This window comes from Euleptes europaea, chromosome 4 (assembly GCF_029931775.1).
Source record: "Euleptes europaea isolate rEulEur1 chromosome 4, rEulEur1.hap1, whole genome shotgun sequence".
Lineage (NCBI taxonomy): Eukaryota > Metazoa > Chordata > Lepidosauria > Squamata > Sphaerodactylidae > Euleptes > Euleptes europaea.
In genome coordinates, this window is record NC_079315.1 from 54188563 (window position 1) to 54205514 (window position 16952).

Below are 16952 nucleotides of genomic sequence, written 5' to 3' on the forward strand. Positions count from 1 at the left end.
ACAAAGCTTATATTTGGTGGCAATCAGCTATCCAGCTTTGGCTTTATTCCCAGTTTTAATATTCGGGTTAAATTAAACCCGAAAGAAGCCAAAGAAGCCTTTTTTGAGTTTATTTTCAGTTCAAGTTTATTGATATGCACAGCACTACCCCTTTCTATTCTGAAACTTGGGGAAATTACAGGGAGTGAAAGTGGCATGACAGCTGAGGTTCAGACAGCAGTGCCAGTGAGGGAGGAGTCTCACACCTTTTTTTCCATCTAGCATTTAGTGAAACGGGGCTTGTGTCCATGCTGTATTCATGTGAAGTTTACAGTTTTATGTAATGGGTTCATTGTTTTGCTTTGTTTTATAACACTATTAGTTGTTTTGATACTAGGAAAATGATCTAGAAATATTTTAAGTATACATACTTAGGGCCATATTTGGGAAACACTGGCTACAGTCTGCTGGAGAAGTCATGAACAGTCATGAACATACAAAGCAAAGTTAAAGGGTGATTACATTTGAGGTAAGTTTTAGTGCTATGTGTCATAAGTTATGGTGTTATGCATTGAGCAGTGTTCTGCTACCACCCCACAGAGGGGTGCACCACTGCCTTTCCAAATTGATGGTTTATATTCACACTAGCCAATTTTTCTGTTCTGACCCAAAGTATCTGTCAAGGATGCCGCCACAGAGCCGCAGCCCCTGGAGCACCTTGGGGTTATTTCAGAAGGCAGGCGACTGGGTTTAATAAAAACTCAAGCCAAGTTCACTCAGCTCCCTTGGTAGCTGCCACCACTCTTGTGAAGGTTTATCCCAAACTGGGGCCAAGAGCACCCCAGTCTGCCCCTTCACGGTTGCACAACCAAAGACACCGACCCTGCAGGGAAACACGCCTGCAAGGTGGGGTTGCAAACACAGAAGTCTGATTAGGTAGGCGTGTTGCTTTTCCCAGGCCAACTAGATTTAGCTAGAAGCCCTTGAAGTTAAGAAGCCAGCCAAGAATTACAGTTTAGCAATGTATTAAGGTTTGTACTAAGTTCCTGTTAAACGTATACATAAGCATGGCAAAGTAAAACAATAAAGCTAAAGCAAATATCTGACTACACCAGTGGTTCCCAACCTCTTTTTGACCAGGGACCACTAGGACTTTTTTGTTCGGTGCAGGGACCACAAGGTTCAAAATAAAAATTCCGGCAATTTGAAAATAAACTTTAATCATAACTGTTAGTTAAACATTAAACTTAGAATTATATTTGAACATATATATTTTATAATAGAGAACTTTTAATTGAAAATATTAATTTATTATGGGTTTATAACTTTGTTTCGCGGACCTTAATTTAGTTCTCGCGGACCCCTGGGGGTCCATGGACCCCTGGTTGGGAACCAGTGGACTACACAGTAGAGGTTTGGCAAGGCAGAGTTTTGGTACACAAAACAAGTTACGAGTTTACATTCTGTCCCCATGGGCTTCACCCGTCTCGGCATTCAGAATAGTATCCAAAGTGCAAAGTGACCACAGCCCTTCCTGTAGAATAAAGGCAACATGGTGAGAGCCTCCGTGCAGGTTAGCACGCTGAGAACCACACACTGGGAAATCCATGATGGAAACAAAGGCTGGGAATCTGGACACAATTCTTCTACAGCGGCCATTATCTGAGAATCTTCCATTTCAGGCTGTGGAACGGCGTCTTCTCCTGCCCCATTGGTGAAACTAGTTCGCCTCTCATCATCACGTTCCGTCGAGGAAAACTGGAGCTTCTTAGGCACAAAATCTTCCGCATCAGACCACCTGAGATAAGGTCCTTTAAAACTTGGTCTCACCACGGGTGGAGGGCTGAAAAATTCCAGACGCTGGCCCGGAGTTTCCATGTTCTCCCCAAGAGGGTGAGCAAGTGCCTGCTAACAGAAATGGCTTCTTTCCTTAAAAGCACCCCTGGGTGGAGGGGTGGGGGTGGGGCAGAGCGGGTCCCTGTCCCTTTACTATTGGCCAGGATGTGGTCACATGGTAGCCTTCAACCCTTCCCACTGGTGGATAGCCCCTTTCCGGGATGGGGAAGCGCTGGAGGAAGTTCAATGCTGCAGAGGTGGGCAGTGCTAGAGAAAGGTCACCCATTGACTTTGAAGGGAGGTGCCTGGTAAGTTCACTTCCGGCGTTGTCGTGGGAGGGGGTATGGCCTGGCAATGTCACTTCAGCTGCTGTGTGAGGTGGGGCCTTCATATATATGTGTGCACATCACATCCGGTGATGTGGCAGTGTGGGAGTAGATAGCTTACATCACTTCCGGTGATGCAGGAGGGGGATGGTCACACCTCCTTAATGTTCATTAAACCTAATATTCATGAATTATGCAAAATAGCTCATTAGTATTCAATGTGTACCCACTTCTGGTGGTGGGTGTGGCTATCTAGTGTCACATCCTGTGATGTGAGGGGGCGTGGTCATACCTCATTACTATTCATGAAATGTGCAAATTAACTCATTAGTATTCATAGTGTACTCTTTAACTACTCAGGTGAAACTTGTGAAGCTGTTTCTCTAATTGCTCTCTGGCCTTGAAGGCCAGGAGAAGGATGGTTTGGGATTGTTCCCAGCTGGATGTTATCTCAGAGGTGCGACGCATTCTCAGGACTTCAAAACACCCCTTGCATACCAAAGACATCTGAAAAACATTAAGCAGGCCCGAATCCAGGCCTGAACCAAGGATTTGATCATACAAGGAGCTGTAGGTGAGCACAATTCCTTGACAATATCTGCATAGGATTAGAAAGAACCCTGTGGCTCTGCTTGTTGTTTGCAGTTGATTTGTGAATGATTTTTTGTCTTTGTAATGCCTATGCAGGTGTGCATTCAATGTACAGAAACTTCTTTTTAAAACCAATCCAGAAAATAGAAATTTATTATTATTTTCAATGTGACTTTTAGATATGCCATGGGTATTATACCTTGAATCTTTTAATACAGTTTTGTATGAAATAACTGGGAAACAGCATGATATTAGAAAGATTATGGGGAAGACTAATGGTTAGGGAGGATGCACAGTTTCAGTCAGTCCTGAAGATTTTCCCAAGAAATCTGTTTGTATAATGATGCTTTTTGGGATCCAAAATCCTATTTATGAATACTTCAATCTGAGAGAAATCAGCAGCACTTAACAAATCCATTTGTTTGGGGTATTTGGTTTTTTGTGGGGGGGTTTTGTACAGGTTGCAGACATCAGTTTACAAGAGTTCATCTTTCGTCCCTTCCATCCACTGAAAGTGCCTCGTGGTAAGAGAGCGATCAAGCAGCTGGCTGGACTGTGGAATTTGCTGAAGGGCTCCATTGATGACTGCGCTATGTTTATTTGGTAGCGGTTGTTTACAGCACCTGTGGGTGGATTAGCAAGTCTTGACTTCAGCTATTTGTTCAGCAAATTTAAACTGAGCTGTGTGTATAATTAGGAGGCGCTGTACTTTCCATTTGGTCACGGCACCTAGGTGACCTCTGCTCTAGGCAACTGCAATTCTAAATGGGAGAGAGCTGGTAAGGCTTTCAGCTGCAGAGGCTCCTGTAAAAAACATTTCCTTTTCCAACACCCCCCTCCCATATAAATATATAGCTACCATGCTGGCAGGAAGCCCAATAAAAAACTGATAATTAAACTTCTGTCTTAGTGATTTCCAGAATAAAACAAATTGAGCCATTCCACTGATCCAACTACTTGAGGAAGTGAAGGGGAAGATTACGAAAAATAAATAGAAAGGCAGACCTTTTTTTTTTTTCATATAAGGGAGCCAATCATCAGGTGCCTTCCCTGGCACTAACATTTAGTAACTGATAATTGCTGTAACTAGGGCCAGTGAGCTTTGCAAATATTACTCAGTAAATTTTAATTAGCACCCTGGGGATTGAAGCATTTCCGAAAAAAGCTCTTGGGAGACTCTTCCTCCCCCAACTGGTGGCAAAGCGTGCTGAGTAATTTTAGATCAGCTTGCCTGTCAGAGTGGATCAGTATCATCTTGCCACTTAGGCTTGGGAAAATTCACCTGCTTCAGCATGGAAATAAGGTGCATTATCTGCCAATTTGTGCTGCTTATTTTTGCTGCTGCCCCGGTTTGACAAGTGGGAAATGTGAATGTAGGAATTATTTATTCCTTAAAGTGGGGCTGGGGCTGGAGGGGGGGTGGAGTGGAGAAGTGAAATGGTGATGAAGATTTGGTGGTCGGGGAGTTTGGTGTTACACCATATACCGGACATCCTTTCATTCCACCTTTAAAAAAAATAAACATGCTGTGGTCTCTTATTAAAATTCCAGAAAACAAGTCATCTTGCCTCTGTAACAGGCTTGCTTTGATGCATAAAAGGACACAGCCATAAAGAAGCATTGGCAGTAGATGATGGGCCTGGCTGATAATACAACATAAACTGGTACTGCTGTTTTCCAAATGAAGATGAACATTTCTTACCTAGCTCATCAGCATTTTTTAATCAAATAGGGATGGCCTAAAAATATTTAATTCCCAGTACTCTGGAACTATTTACTCTCTTGCTTACAGCAAGCTGACCCATTATAACTATGTTCATTGAATCCACTCCTCCTCCTATGACCCTGGGAGTGTACAAAAATCAGTGAAAGGCTGAGATGCGATTTACAATCTGAGGGATAACCTAGATGAATTGACAAGAGAGCTATCATCAGAGCTACTTTTTTAAAGATCCAGGCAACTTCTTAGGGACCTTAACAAAGTCAGAGAAGCAGCATGGAGCAAGGAGAGTTTAATTCTATGTTATTTTCCCAGTCTAAAATGCCCACCCCTCCAAAGCTGTTGTGCTGTGAGGGAAAACATAACAGCATCATGGTACCTGTATTTTTTCCTCCATGAAGCAAAAAGCAGTTTAGAAAAGAGAATGCAATTTAGATCAGGAAAATGGCAAGGGAAAGAGTTAAATATTCCCTCCCCAGCACTGCTTTCCCCAACTTGATTCCATGCTATGGCTGCTTCTTAAAAAGAAAACCTGTGGGGAATCTAATTATGGATTTGCATCTGTTTTATCTAATCTGACCATCAAATGAACGATTTTCCTGTACAGACACATGGGACAATGATTGTTTGGTGGAAATTTTCATGTTTAACCCAACTAAAAATGAACTCTGGTTGTAGTGCATGGATATTAACCTTGTGCCTTCAGTAAGTATGTTTCTAATTGCCTCTCACAAAGCACCCTTGATTCTTATTCGTGTGTGATTCCCCTGATCTTCCTTCTGACTCTGAAACAAACAGACTGCAGATGGGAGTGGCAGTTAGAGTGACTACAGGAAGGAGAAACACCATCTCTCCTCTTTGTCACAAATTATTATGAAGGCATTTATCTTGAAGCCTTTTTAACACAAAATGCCCCATTACGCACCACAAAACATGGCCCACTTAAATATATAATTGTCAGCTATCTATTGATTCTTGTGGAATCTCTGCTTACTGTGTCCCAAGAAGATAGCCCAGCTGTAGAAGCAGGGTTAGACCACTATCTCTCCCAAGTAATGTACACATACACTTAAACCATTTTTATTCTGACAATCTTAGGGAGCTTAGATTGACTTTTAACATAAACTGCATCCTTGTTCAAATAGTCAGGAATTGGGTGCTCAACTCCTCAGTTCTTCTTACCTCCTTGCAGTTTGCATCATTCTAACCAGGAACAGGAATACTTTCTTTGCTTAAATTTCCAGAGTAAAAGCCATCATAACTTTGTTTGTTTCATAAAGAGATCTTGCAGGGCTCCTATAACCTGGCAAGAAAGCAAGACTGCCTGAACGGATACTCTCCAGCCTTTACAGTAATCCAGTAGGGTGAAAATGGTTGGTCACAGCTAAATAAAGGAAGAAGCTGCAATTGATACATAACGCTCCTAGCTTGTATCTTGGTATTTCTCAGATAGGAGGAAACAGGTGGAGACAAAATGCACATGGCAACATATCATATGAATAATTCAATTTGTTATAAACATTATCTCTCTGCAAATACTTGGCTTAGGATACATATAGGATACATATAGGATACATGGTGTTGTATACAGATCAAGGGGAGATGAATTTTCTATTCCTGATAAATTTACAGTGTAAATGTGTATTAGGAATGAAAGAATATACATAACAAAGAGAAATCGCTGGCCAGTCAGTAGCTGATCCTACTAATTTTCTGGTATATCATAATATTTTTAGGCAGTGCTATATTATGTAGAGTGCTGTGTAGGATCACAAAAAAAAAAAACATTATCATGCCCCCTATCTGCGGATATCTAAATCCACAAATCAGGGCCATGCTTACCCAAATCAGTTTTTTCTACAAACTTGGGGAACCCCTAGTTTGCAAAAAATAAAATAAAATATTACATCTTAAAAAAAATACCCCCAAAAGTAAAATAGTGTTGTCTGTGCATGCACTCCTGTGGCTTCATCAGTAGCCCAGCACAGCAGTGATAGAAGCTGCAGTGATGGAGCCCGGCCACAGTGGAACCCAGGAGCCACTGCTGGACATGGTCGCAGCGGCAGCGAATGCCAGAAGCCACCTTGGGCTTGGCAGTGGCAGATGTCAGGAGAGGCTCTAGACTTAGCTGCTGTGGTGGAGGGCACTGGGAGCTGCCTCAGGCCCGGCCATTGTGGCAGCGGACAGCAGGAGATGCTCCAGACCAGGCTGCCACCAGGAACTGCTCTGGGCTTTGAGAGAAAAAAAGAGAGAAAAGATTGGGGGGGGGGAGAGAGAAAGAAAAGGGGATAGGCTGGGCGAGAGAAAAAAGAGAGCGATGGGATGGGGCAGAGAGAGTGACAGGCATAGGAGAGAGAGTAAGAGAAGGGGTGGCAGAATGGAGAGTGAAAGACAGCGAAGTTAGAGGAGCGAGGAGGAAACAAAGATAGGGAAATCTTCCCTCCCCACAATTTTCTTGGTCCCCATTTGTTTACATACTAATACCCAAGTCGGCCAAATCTGAGGATACTTAGCTCTAGTGAATGGAACTGTGAACAGGCAAGACAGGTCTTTGTACAAACCTAAAAAGGGCTCTAGTTTTAAAGAAAAATCTGAAATCTAAAAAAAAAAAGAGGTTTAAAAACCCAAAAATGATAAAAGGAGCACCTGTAGTTTTAAGCAATGGATTCCCTCAGTGGATGTTGCTTGGCAGCCACAGTAATCCAGGCTGGGTTTCTGTGAGTAAAAAGGCAGGTGGAGAGGACAGGGCACTTGTCAGGCATATTTTTTGCTTTTGTGGGAGGACTCACTGGGGCCAGGCCTGACTCGGATTGCCAGCTCCAAGTTGGGAAGTTCCTGGAGATTTTGTGGTGGAGTTTGAAGAGGGCAGGGTTTGGGGAGGAAAGAGGCTGTGTCCAGTTTTGGGCTCCACAATTTAAGAAGGATGTTGACAAGTTGGAGCGTGTCCAGAGGAGGGTGACCAGAATGGTCAAAGGTCTGTAATCCATGTCCTATGAGGAGAGACTTAGGGAGTTGGGTTTGTTTAGTCTGGAGAAGAGAAGGTTGAGGGGAGACATGATAGCCATGTTTAAATATTTGAAGGGATGTCATGTTGATGAGGGAACTAGCTTGTTCTCTGTTGCTTCAGAGACTAGGACACGGAGTAATGGATTTAAACTAAGAGAAAAGCGATTCCACCTAAACATTAGGAAGAACTTCCTGACGGTGATGGCTGTTCAATGGTGGAATGCACTGCCTAGGAGGGTGGTGATTTGGAGTCCCTGTCTTTGGAGGTCTTTAAGCAGAGGCTGGATGGCCATCTGTCGGGAGTGCTTTGATTGTGGGATCCTGCATGGTAGGGGGAGGGTTGGGGTCACTGGGGATGTGAGGAGGGAGGTAGTTGTTAATTTCCTGCATTGGGCAGGGGGTTGGACTAGATGACCCTGGTGGTCCCTTCCAACGCTATGATTCTATGAGGCCTCATCAAAATATAATGCCATAGAGAGAGTTCAGTCTCCAAAGCAGCCCTTTTCTCCAGGAGGACAGATCTCTGTCATCTCAAGCTCAGTTGTAATTCTGAGAGATTTCCAGATCATACCTGGGGGCTGGCAACTATAGGCCTGGAAGCAACCTCTGGGTGACTAGATGTCACCTGTCTTGCATGACTCAACAGGCCTGGCTGCTTGCTACTATTCAATAGCAGCCACCCTATGAAAGGCAGCGTGGTAGCAGTTGGACCTTCAAAGTAGGGTCTAGGAGACGCAGGTTCAAATCTCTATCTTGCTGTGGAAGTTTGCCAGGTGATTTTAGGCTAGTCACATACTTTCAGCTTAACCAATCTCACAGGGTTGTTGTGCTGATAAAAAGGACGAGGATAATGTAAGATGCTTTGGTCCCCACTGTGGAGAAAGTTGGGGTATAAATGAAGTAAATATAGCTGAAGATGAGAGGCAGATAATAGGTAGGTTGGTGAATGGCTGACAAGGAGACAATGAGGCCAGGAATGGGGAGAGGATATGAAGATTACCATGAGGAAGGAAAGAGGAAATAGTGTGGGGATGGGGACAGAGGGGAAAGGGAGCTGCCATCCCACAAATCCTTGAAGCTTCCCTATCATACAAGTGTGCCTTGCCCAGTGACCAGCACCACACAACTGTGCCACAGTACCTTTAATTCTTAAAACAAAGTACAGCAGATACAATCAGGACCCCTTTCCCCTAACTTCCGGGTCGGACGGCCCCACCGCAAGTAGTGGGGAAGCCGCACTCCAGCTGATCGCTGCCCGGGGGCAACGAACCCACCCCCGTAAGAACCGGCAAGTGGCACCCCTCAGTGGAAGAGGGGATGCAGATTCGGGAGCCAGTGGCTGCCCCGTCATTGGAGCGATAGCCGCAGAGAAATCGGTGGTGGTCGCTCTGACGGGTGCTGCCAAAGAGCCGGTGCCATTTTTAAAGGGACAGCTGGAAAGACATGGTGGAGGACTCCGATCAAAAAAGCAAGTTAACAGACATTTTCTTCTAAAAAAATTAAAACGGGGGTGTTTGGCAGAGTTGGGAACAAAGAAGACAAACTGGGTCTATCTAAAATTTCTCTACGCTATTTTTAGTGACTTTTGGACTGACTTTTGGACTGACGCAGTTTAAAAAGTTACTTTCAGTATTGGAAGACTCTTATAACAAAGTAAAAGAGTAAGAGAACAGCTATACTGACATGAATTACAGCAACTGATATGTCATAGTGAATGTGTTTTCTCCAAACTGAATTGATTAATCTGAACTAATTTTTTTTTGCTTAAGCTGATGAACTAAAAGAAGTACTCTGCCCCCCTTCCCTCTTTGTGATTTATATGCTGAACTCTGCTTAATCTTCAGACCAATGGGAGAAAAAGAGCAGCACACCAAAGAATCTCTCAAAGAAACAAAGCTACTGGTACAGCTTCCCCCGCGTAGAGCTTCTGTATCTACAACAACGTCAAAACTGACAACTTCGCCTTTAACAGCCACATCATTAACAACAAAGATGACTCCTAAACCTAGACCTGAAGTGACATTAACTTCTGTCTTTGAACTGTTAACTAAGACCCATCAAGACGTCACAGAAATGAAGCAAGAACTGAGCCAAAACACAGCTACTACATCACAGAATTCAGTTGCAATAGCTGCTTTACAAAACACAATCACATCTCTGACTGCCAGACAAGATAAGGTGGAAGCCAAACTTGTCAAAACTACAAGAGACCAAAAAGATCAAGGAGATGTCACTAGAGGCTTCACGTGAAAGAGATGAGAAGCAAGAAGACCAAATGGCTATGTTGGAACTTAAGATTAAGGAATCTTCCCTTCGCATACATGGGTTGAAGGGAAAAAAATGAAGGAAGAGATTTGCGGGGGTATTTGACAGGACTCTTGGCAGATTTCTTACAGGAAGCAGAAGAAGTTGTGGAAGGGATGATTGTGACAGCTTACAGAATCAACTCTGCATATGCAACTAGAAACAAAGTACCAAGGGACTGTTTGCTTCAACTTTTTTCAAGGAGTCATTGTGATCTTATTCTCAACAGCCACTACAAGTTACCACTTAAAGTTGAAGATGAACCTTTGAGATTGCTGAAGGAAAGTCCTGCAAGGTTGCTGAGGAAAAGGAAGGAGTTTGCAGGATTTGTGGAGTGTTTACGACTCAATGGAATACAATTCAGATGGGAATTTCCACAAGGTGTTTCCTTTACTTACAAGGCTGAAAGGTTCAAGTTCACAAATATTGATAAGGCTGAACAGTTTTTGTGGAGATATGATGCAGAACTGTTCAAATCAGCTAAACCGTCCAAACAACCTCCTGCTAAAGAACTTACGGAAGAAGAAAAGCCGTCTGAAGCAAGTGGAGGTGGAGGCTTACCATTAGATTCAGCAGAAGAAGTGCTGTCGGATGACAAGGAAGGCTGAACAAAGAAAGACTAAAAATAAAGGGAATTTTGGGGAAGGGAGGGGGGCAGGATATGGGATATGGATGGTAGTTTTGGCTTTAAAGAGAGATAAGGGATCTAACTGAATTTTAATACATTACAGGTTTTATCTTGGAATATCAATGGGTTGAATTCTCCCAACGAAAGGAAGAAAATATTTCACGATTTACAAAAGTCTAAAGTTAATATTATTTGCTTGCAGGAGACGCATATTGTCCCGAAGGATATAGCTAGAATGGAACAACCAAGGTTGGGTAAACTTTTTACGTCATGTAATGAAAAGGAAAAAAACTAATGGAATAGCTATGTATTTACCCTTATCATTAGAACCGAAAGTTATTTACCAAGATAAGGAAGGAAGAATGTTGTTGGTGGAAATAACTTGTGGATTCCAGAAGATATTATTGGTTGGAATTTAGGCGCCTAATACTAATCAAAAAATGATTTATGATAATTTAGCAACAATATTAGCTGAACATGCTATAGAAAAAATGATTTGGATGGGGGACTTTAATGGGGTAATGATACCTAAATTAGACAGGTCTGGAAAAAAGAAAAAGGCAAGTAGTGAAGGTAAACTACCTGGAATTTTTAATGCTCTTATAGATCAGTGGGATATGTTTGATGTCTGGAGATTGAAAAATGGTAATAAGAAGGGATATACTTATCTCTCCTCAAGATATCTTACACATTCCAGGATAGATATGTTATGGCTTTCGAAAGAGTTGGTAAACAGATCAGAGAATCCAGAGATTTTACCTAAGGTTTTATCAGATCATAATGCGGTATCAGTAAAAATTAATGTAGGAGGTAGAATATATAAACCCTGGATAGTAAACGAATTTCTTTTAAAGAATAGCAAAATAGTGGACAAATTGAAGGTGGATATACAGAATTATTTTAATGAAAATATAGGCAAGGGTATTAGGGAAGATGTGGTTTGGGATGCCAGTAAGGCGGTGATTAGAGGAGTATTAATCCAACAAAATACAAGATGGTTTAAGGAAAGGGAGGCAAAGAAAAAATATATTTTAGATGAAATAAGACAAGGAGAGCGACAGCTCAGAAAGCTTCAGGATAAGATATCTAAACAAGAACAGCTGACAAGATTAGAAAATGGCAGCACCAGTATGAGTTTTTAATATCGGATGAAATTGAACAGAAACTTATTTTTAATAAAGTTTTTTTGAACATGCGAACAAGCCGGGTAAAATGTTGGCATGGCAACTTAAACATAAAGAGAAAAAAGTACCAATATCTCAAATTAAAAGGAAGGGTAAGATGACGAGAGACAAGGATGAGATAATAGAAAAATTTGTGGATTATTACACAAATTTGTATAGAGAGAACTTAGTACCAGAGATGGATATGGATACATATTTTATTAAATCAGGATGGGAAAAAATAACTCAGGAAAATAAAGAATTACTGGATTCTCCAATAACTCGGGAAGAATTGGAAGAGGCAATAACGAAAAGTAAACTAAATAAATCACCCGGACCAGATGGATTCACTGCATTGTATTATAAAGTATTCAAAGATCAATTAATTCCTTATTTATTAGAAGTGGTGAATCTTTGTTTGTTAAAGGGGTCTATTCCACAAACTTGGAAACAAGCAAATATAGTATCAATACCTAAGGCAAACACTGATATAGTGGAGGTTAAAAATTATAGACCGATTTCATTACTAAATAATGACTATAAATTATTTGTTGCAATTTTAGCAACTAGATTGAAAAGGGTATTAAATCAAATAATACACGAGGATCAAGCTGGGCTTTTACCAGGAAGGCTGATTAATCAGAATGTAAGGGTGGTAATAGATCTTCTAGAATATGTGGAACAAGATACAACTCTGATAGCTATGGTATTTTTAGATGCGGAAAAGGCATTTGATAATGTGAATTGGCAATTTATGCTTAAGATATTAGAATTTATGGAGTTTGGTGAGAATTTTAAAACTGCCATAAAAAGTATATATACTTATCAAACAGCTAATTTGTTGATAAATGGAACGCTATCACCGTTGAAATTCAAAAGGGGACAAGACAAGGATGTGCTCTGTCCCCTTTGTTGTTTATTTTGGTATTAGAATTGTTATTGGAAAATTTTAGACAATCTGATGAAGTAGTTGGCGTATGAATAGGGAGAAATCATTATAAAGTTAAAGCATATGCAGATGATCTTGTATGTTTTTTGATTGATCCAATTGAGCAAATTGATAGATGGAATAAAATCTTGGAGGTTTATGGACAACTTTCAGGTTTTAAAATTAATAAAAATAAAACTAAGATATTGGTTAAAAATATGACTCTTTCACAACAACAAATATTGATTAAAAAGACAGGATTTAGCATTGAACATAAATATTTAGGACCCTTTCCCCTGGATCCTGTAGTGTTTGCCATATTACACAGCAGTCAAGGATAATAAACACACTTAAGTTTATTACATTTGAACATGTTACATTTATTGCCTTCCCACTTTAATATGATAGATGACGCAAGTTACCATAGCTGGGAGGGGCTTTATGCTTAGTAGTTACACCTAATAGCGATGTGTGGCCCCCCATCTGCAGATATTTAAATCTGCGGATCAGGGCCACACAGACACTAAGCAGATTTTCTTGCGAACTTGGGGGACCTCCCATGTTTACATAAAAGACTGAAATCTTAAAAAAAATATTGGGGTGCTTAAATTCCTCCCAAAATAAAATACTGCTTTCTGTGCATATGACACAATGCACTTACCTGGCTTCTACGGAGCTGGTGGTGGTAGATGTTGGGGCCACTCTGGACTCGAAGCAGCTCTCAGACACTACTACTGCTGCAGCAGGGCTCAAAGATGGGTGGTGGGGCCTGCAACCACACTCGCTTTGGCAATGGGGGGAGATTAGATTTTCCCCATATGCGTTTTGTGGGGCCCCCACTTGTGTTTTCAAAGAGGCTCATACTTGTAAATAATAATAAGATCATCATCATGTCTGTTGTGGGAAGGGGAAGAGAAGGTGATTGTAAGCCAGTTTGAGTCTCCCTTAGGTGGTAGAGAAAGTTGGCATATAAAAACCAACTCTTCTTCTTTTTAAGTCTTCATTTTTTTAAATAGGAAGAGCACTCAAAGCCTTCCTGCCTAAACAATACCTTTAAGTCCCTATTGGATATCCTGCCTATTCCAGGATACCGCCTATCCCTTCTCCCTCCAAAACCCAACTCCCATTTTATCAGTTGGACTTGGATATTAAACCAACTTATTCCCCCCCCCACTCCAACATGTCATCCAGCATTTCAAGTCCAATTGATCTGAGCTGAATGGGGAAGGACAGAAGGTGCATTCTGCCAGTGCAATGACAATGACACCAGCAGAATGACACTTCAATTGATGGAAGGGCAATTTCCACTGTCTCCCTTTCCCAATGCAAATTCCACTTCTCCCCCCCCCCACCCTACACACACATACTGTTTCTGAGGGTCCCTTGACTGACAGGAGCAGAATCTGAGGCTATAGCTAGAATAAGGAGTTGGACAAGTTCTACTTGCTTATTCTGCTGACAGTGCTTTTACTCCAACATTCACTTATTTGTCAAGGAAATCCACAGTGGGTTGGATCCAGCAATCCATCTGCAAAAAGGGGCTGATGATAGCCAATCTCCCTGAATTTCCTCTCCTTAATAGTTCTTTCCGATCCTGAAAGCTGATTCTCAAGATCATGGCATCCTAATAGAGTAATAGCTATGTGGGGTGGGTGGCTGCAGTGGGAAGGGGGAAGAAAGCAAAATTGCTCCCTCTTGCCTTTTCCATGAGCAGAGCTTTGCTAACATAAGAGAAAGAAGGGAAGGATTTTGCCACTTCTCCCAGTGCAGCCTCCAAACTCTTGTGGATATTATGTATTTTATTTTATTTTATTTATTTTGATTTTTATCCCGCCCTCAATCCCTGCCCAAGGGGATTACTCCATGCATGTCTCATGGCCCCAGGAAAAATCTTTCCTAGCATCATAAATGGCTGTTGAGGGACATGAGAAAGCTGAGAAGATAAGTAGCCATTATGCAGTCCTTGCTTGGTCCAAGTGCTGGATCCAATCCAATATGCAGAGGAGTTGAAGATAGATTTGGGAGCAACTTGGTTTATTGAGGTTTGTTTGTGTATAAAGATGCTTTATACCAGGTCATACCACTGGTCTTCATATTAAATCAGACCATTGGTTCAGCTAGCTCAGTATTGTCTCATCTGACTGGCCCACTGTCAGCCACCTGATATCTTTTTATTAGAAATGCCATAGGCTAATAAATGGACCTTCTGAATTCTATTGGGCTGCCACCTTTCTAGCAATGTTCAATGAGAAAGCCTTGTCTAAACCAGGACCCCACTCCACATCTGTAAAACAACCATCCATCCCAATGCTAATGCATATGTGAAATCTCACCTACCATGAGTAGATCATATTATAACAATGAGCTTGAGACCTGTGTTGGGCATCCTCTTAGGCCTCTTAACCCTATAAAGTGAACATTTCCCCTCTCAAATTCTACTTTTGTAAAGTTAATTGATTATTGCTTTAATTTTTTTCCATGATGTATTTCAAAGCTTCAGAATGCAGTAAACCACAGATGTTTACTAAGCAGTTAAGCTCTCTGAAATTGTGGAACAAGATTTTTTTTTTCCAAAAAGTGCCACAGGGTGTGAGGACAGAACTTAGAGAAGCTTTTATTGTTACAAGTTCACTTAGTTCAGGAGACAGCCCTGAAGGTTGGAAAGAGGCCAGCATAATCCAATTATTAAAGAAGCTACCTGGAGCCATACCGAAAGATTACAGACCAGTGAGCTTAGTGCCAGTTGCAGGGAATGTCATAAGAAACTATTTTAGGATATCCACTTAAATTGGAGAAAAAACACATTTAATCAAGGTTTGGATTCACACAGGGAAAGTCAATCATGCCTAGGAATGCCAAACTGCATTGACTGGAGTTCTTTTTCTTTTCATTTGTTCACAAGTAGTCACTGCAGTCTTTTCTTTCAGCCACACTACATTATCTCTTCATTAAAAGCAATGTGTGCCCATGCCAGACAAGTAGACTATACTGATATTTTCTAATTTTGTTCACTGCCTATCCATGAGCATAGCAAGAGGATCTGTGGTCTCTGCAGGGGGATCAAGTGAAATTAGCCCTACCTATTTCCCCTCAGAATTTCTGGTGGCATAACATGATCTGTTGACAAAAAACAAAAGTGGGAGTGAATTTGCCTGATTTGCCCTCCTCTTGGTGGTCCCCTGTGCCCCATGACATTTTATCTGTGATGCTCTTGTGATCCTCCTGTAACTTCCAGAGGTCGCAGGGGACTGCTGTTGGAAGGAGGATGCGAGAAACTGTTGCATCTGCATGCTCCTTCTCACAGTTCCTAGGATCCAACCCCGTTGCTGGCCACACTATGAGTTTTAGGACTGAATGACTATTTGAACCCAAAATTCTGTTCATATACAGCACTGATTTTTACTACCTAATTAAGCATTTAAACTCATGAAATCAATGACCTGGTGATGGGACTCAACTCACATGTAACCAAGGAATTCAGTCATAGAGTGACCGGCAGTTGGGTTTACCTTGAAGTTCTCTGGCTCCCTGATACAAATAAGCTTTTATTTGAGAGTTGAAATCATAATGTTTTAATCTATTGGCATAATGCACAAAGCATAATTTTTTTTACTAATATTAAATCATAAAATAATTACAAAACCCACTTATAAATAAACTATGATCAAACAAACACCTACTTCTTTCTGTTTACATTAGTACAAATGTTAAATGTACATGTGGAGATTTAATGTGTGTATTTGTTTTCCTTCCATCTGTCTAATCAAAATATTATATATTGGGATTCAAGGACTCTTCTACAAGCAATATTTGGTGAGGGTTTTTTGAAAAACCTGCAGCCATGAAACTGGAGCCAGAAGGAAAATTTCACCAAGTTCTTCCTTCACAGATTAATTGCTTTATGGCCTTCCACAAAGCCACTTAAAACAAGAGAGCCCCTGTGAATAAGCTGAGTTTGTGTCCTGGAGCAGAGCCTGCATCTCTTGAAGTACTAAAACGCTACAAGAAAACCGATAAGAAAACCCCTGCTCTCAGTTAGTATTAAAAGGTATTCACTGCAGACCAAACATTAAACAATTGATGGACACTAGGCCAGATGTGGAAGATAGTACCAGGCTCAGCAAAGATTCTTACATTAAACCACTTCTTATTCTGCACAGAAAACAACTAGGTATGCTTAGATAAGTCTCTAGATTTGATATTGACTATCTATTTACAATACAAATTTCTACACAATCATAAATCACAGACTGTTGCTGCTTAAAAGGAGGTATACAAATTAGAAGAAAAGGGATGCACACAATTCTCTGAAAAGGCTGTCATCACAAGAGATCAGTGGAACTCACAAGTTAGGTTCAATGATAAGATTTTAATCCACAGCAGGACAGAATGGACTCTGCATAAATTGCATGATACTCAAAAAGGTCTTTTTACCCTCTCCTCTTTCCCAGTTTGTTACATTTGCCTCTTT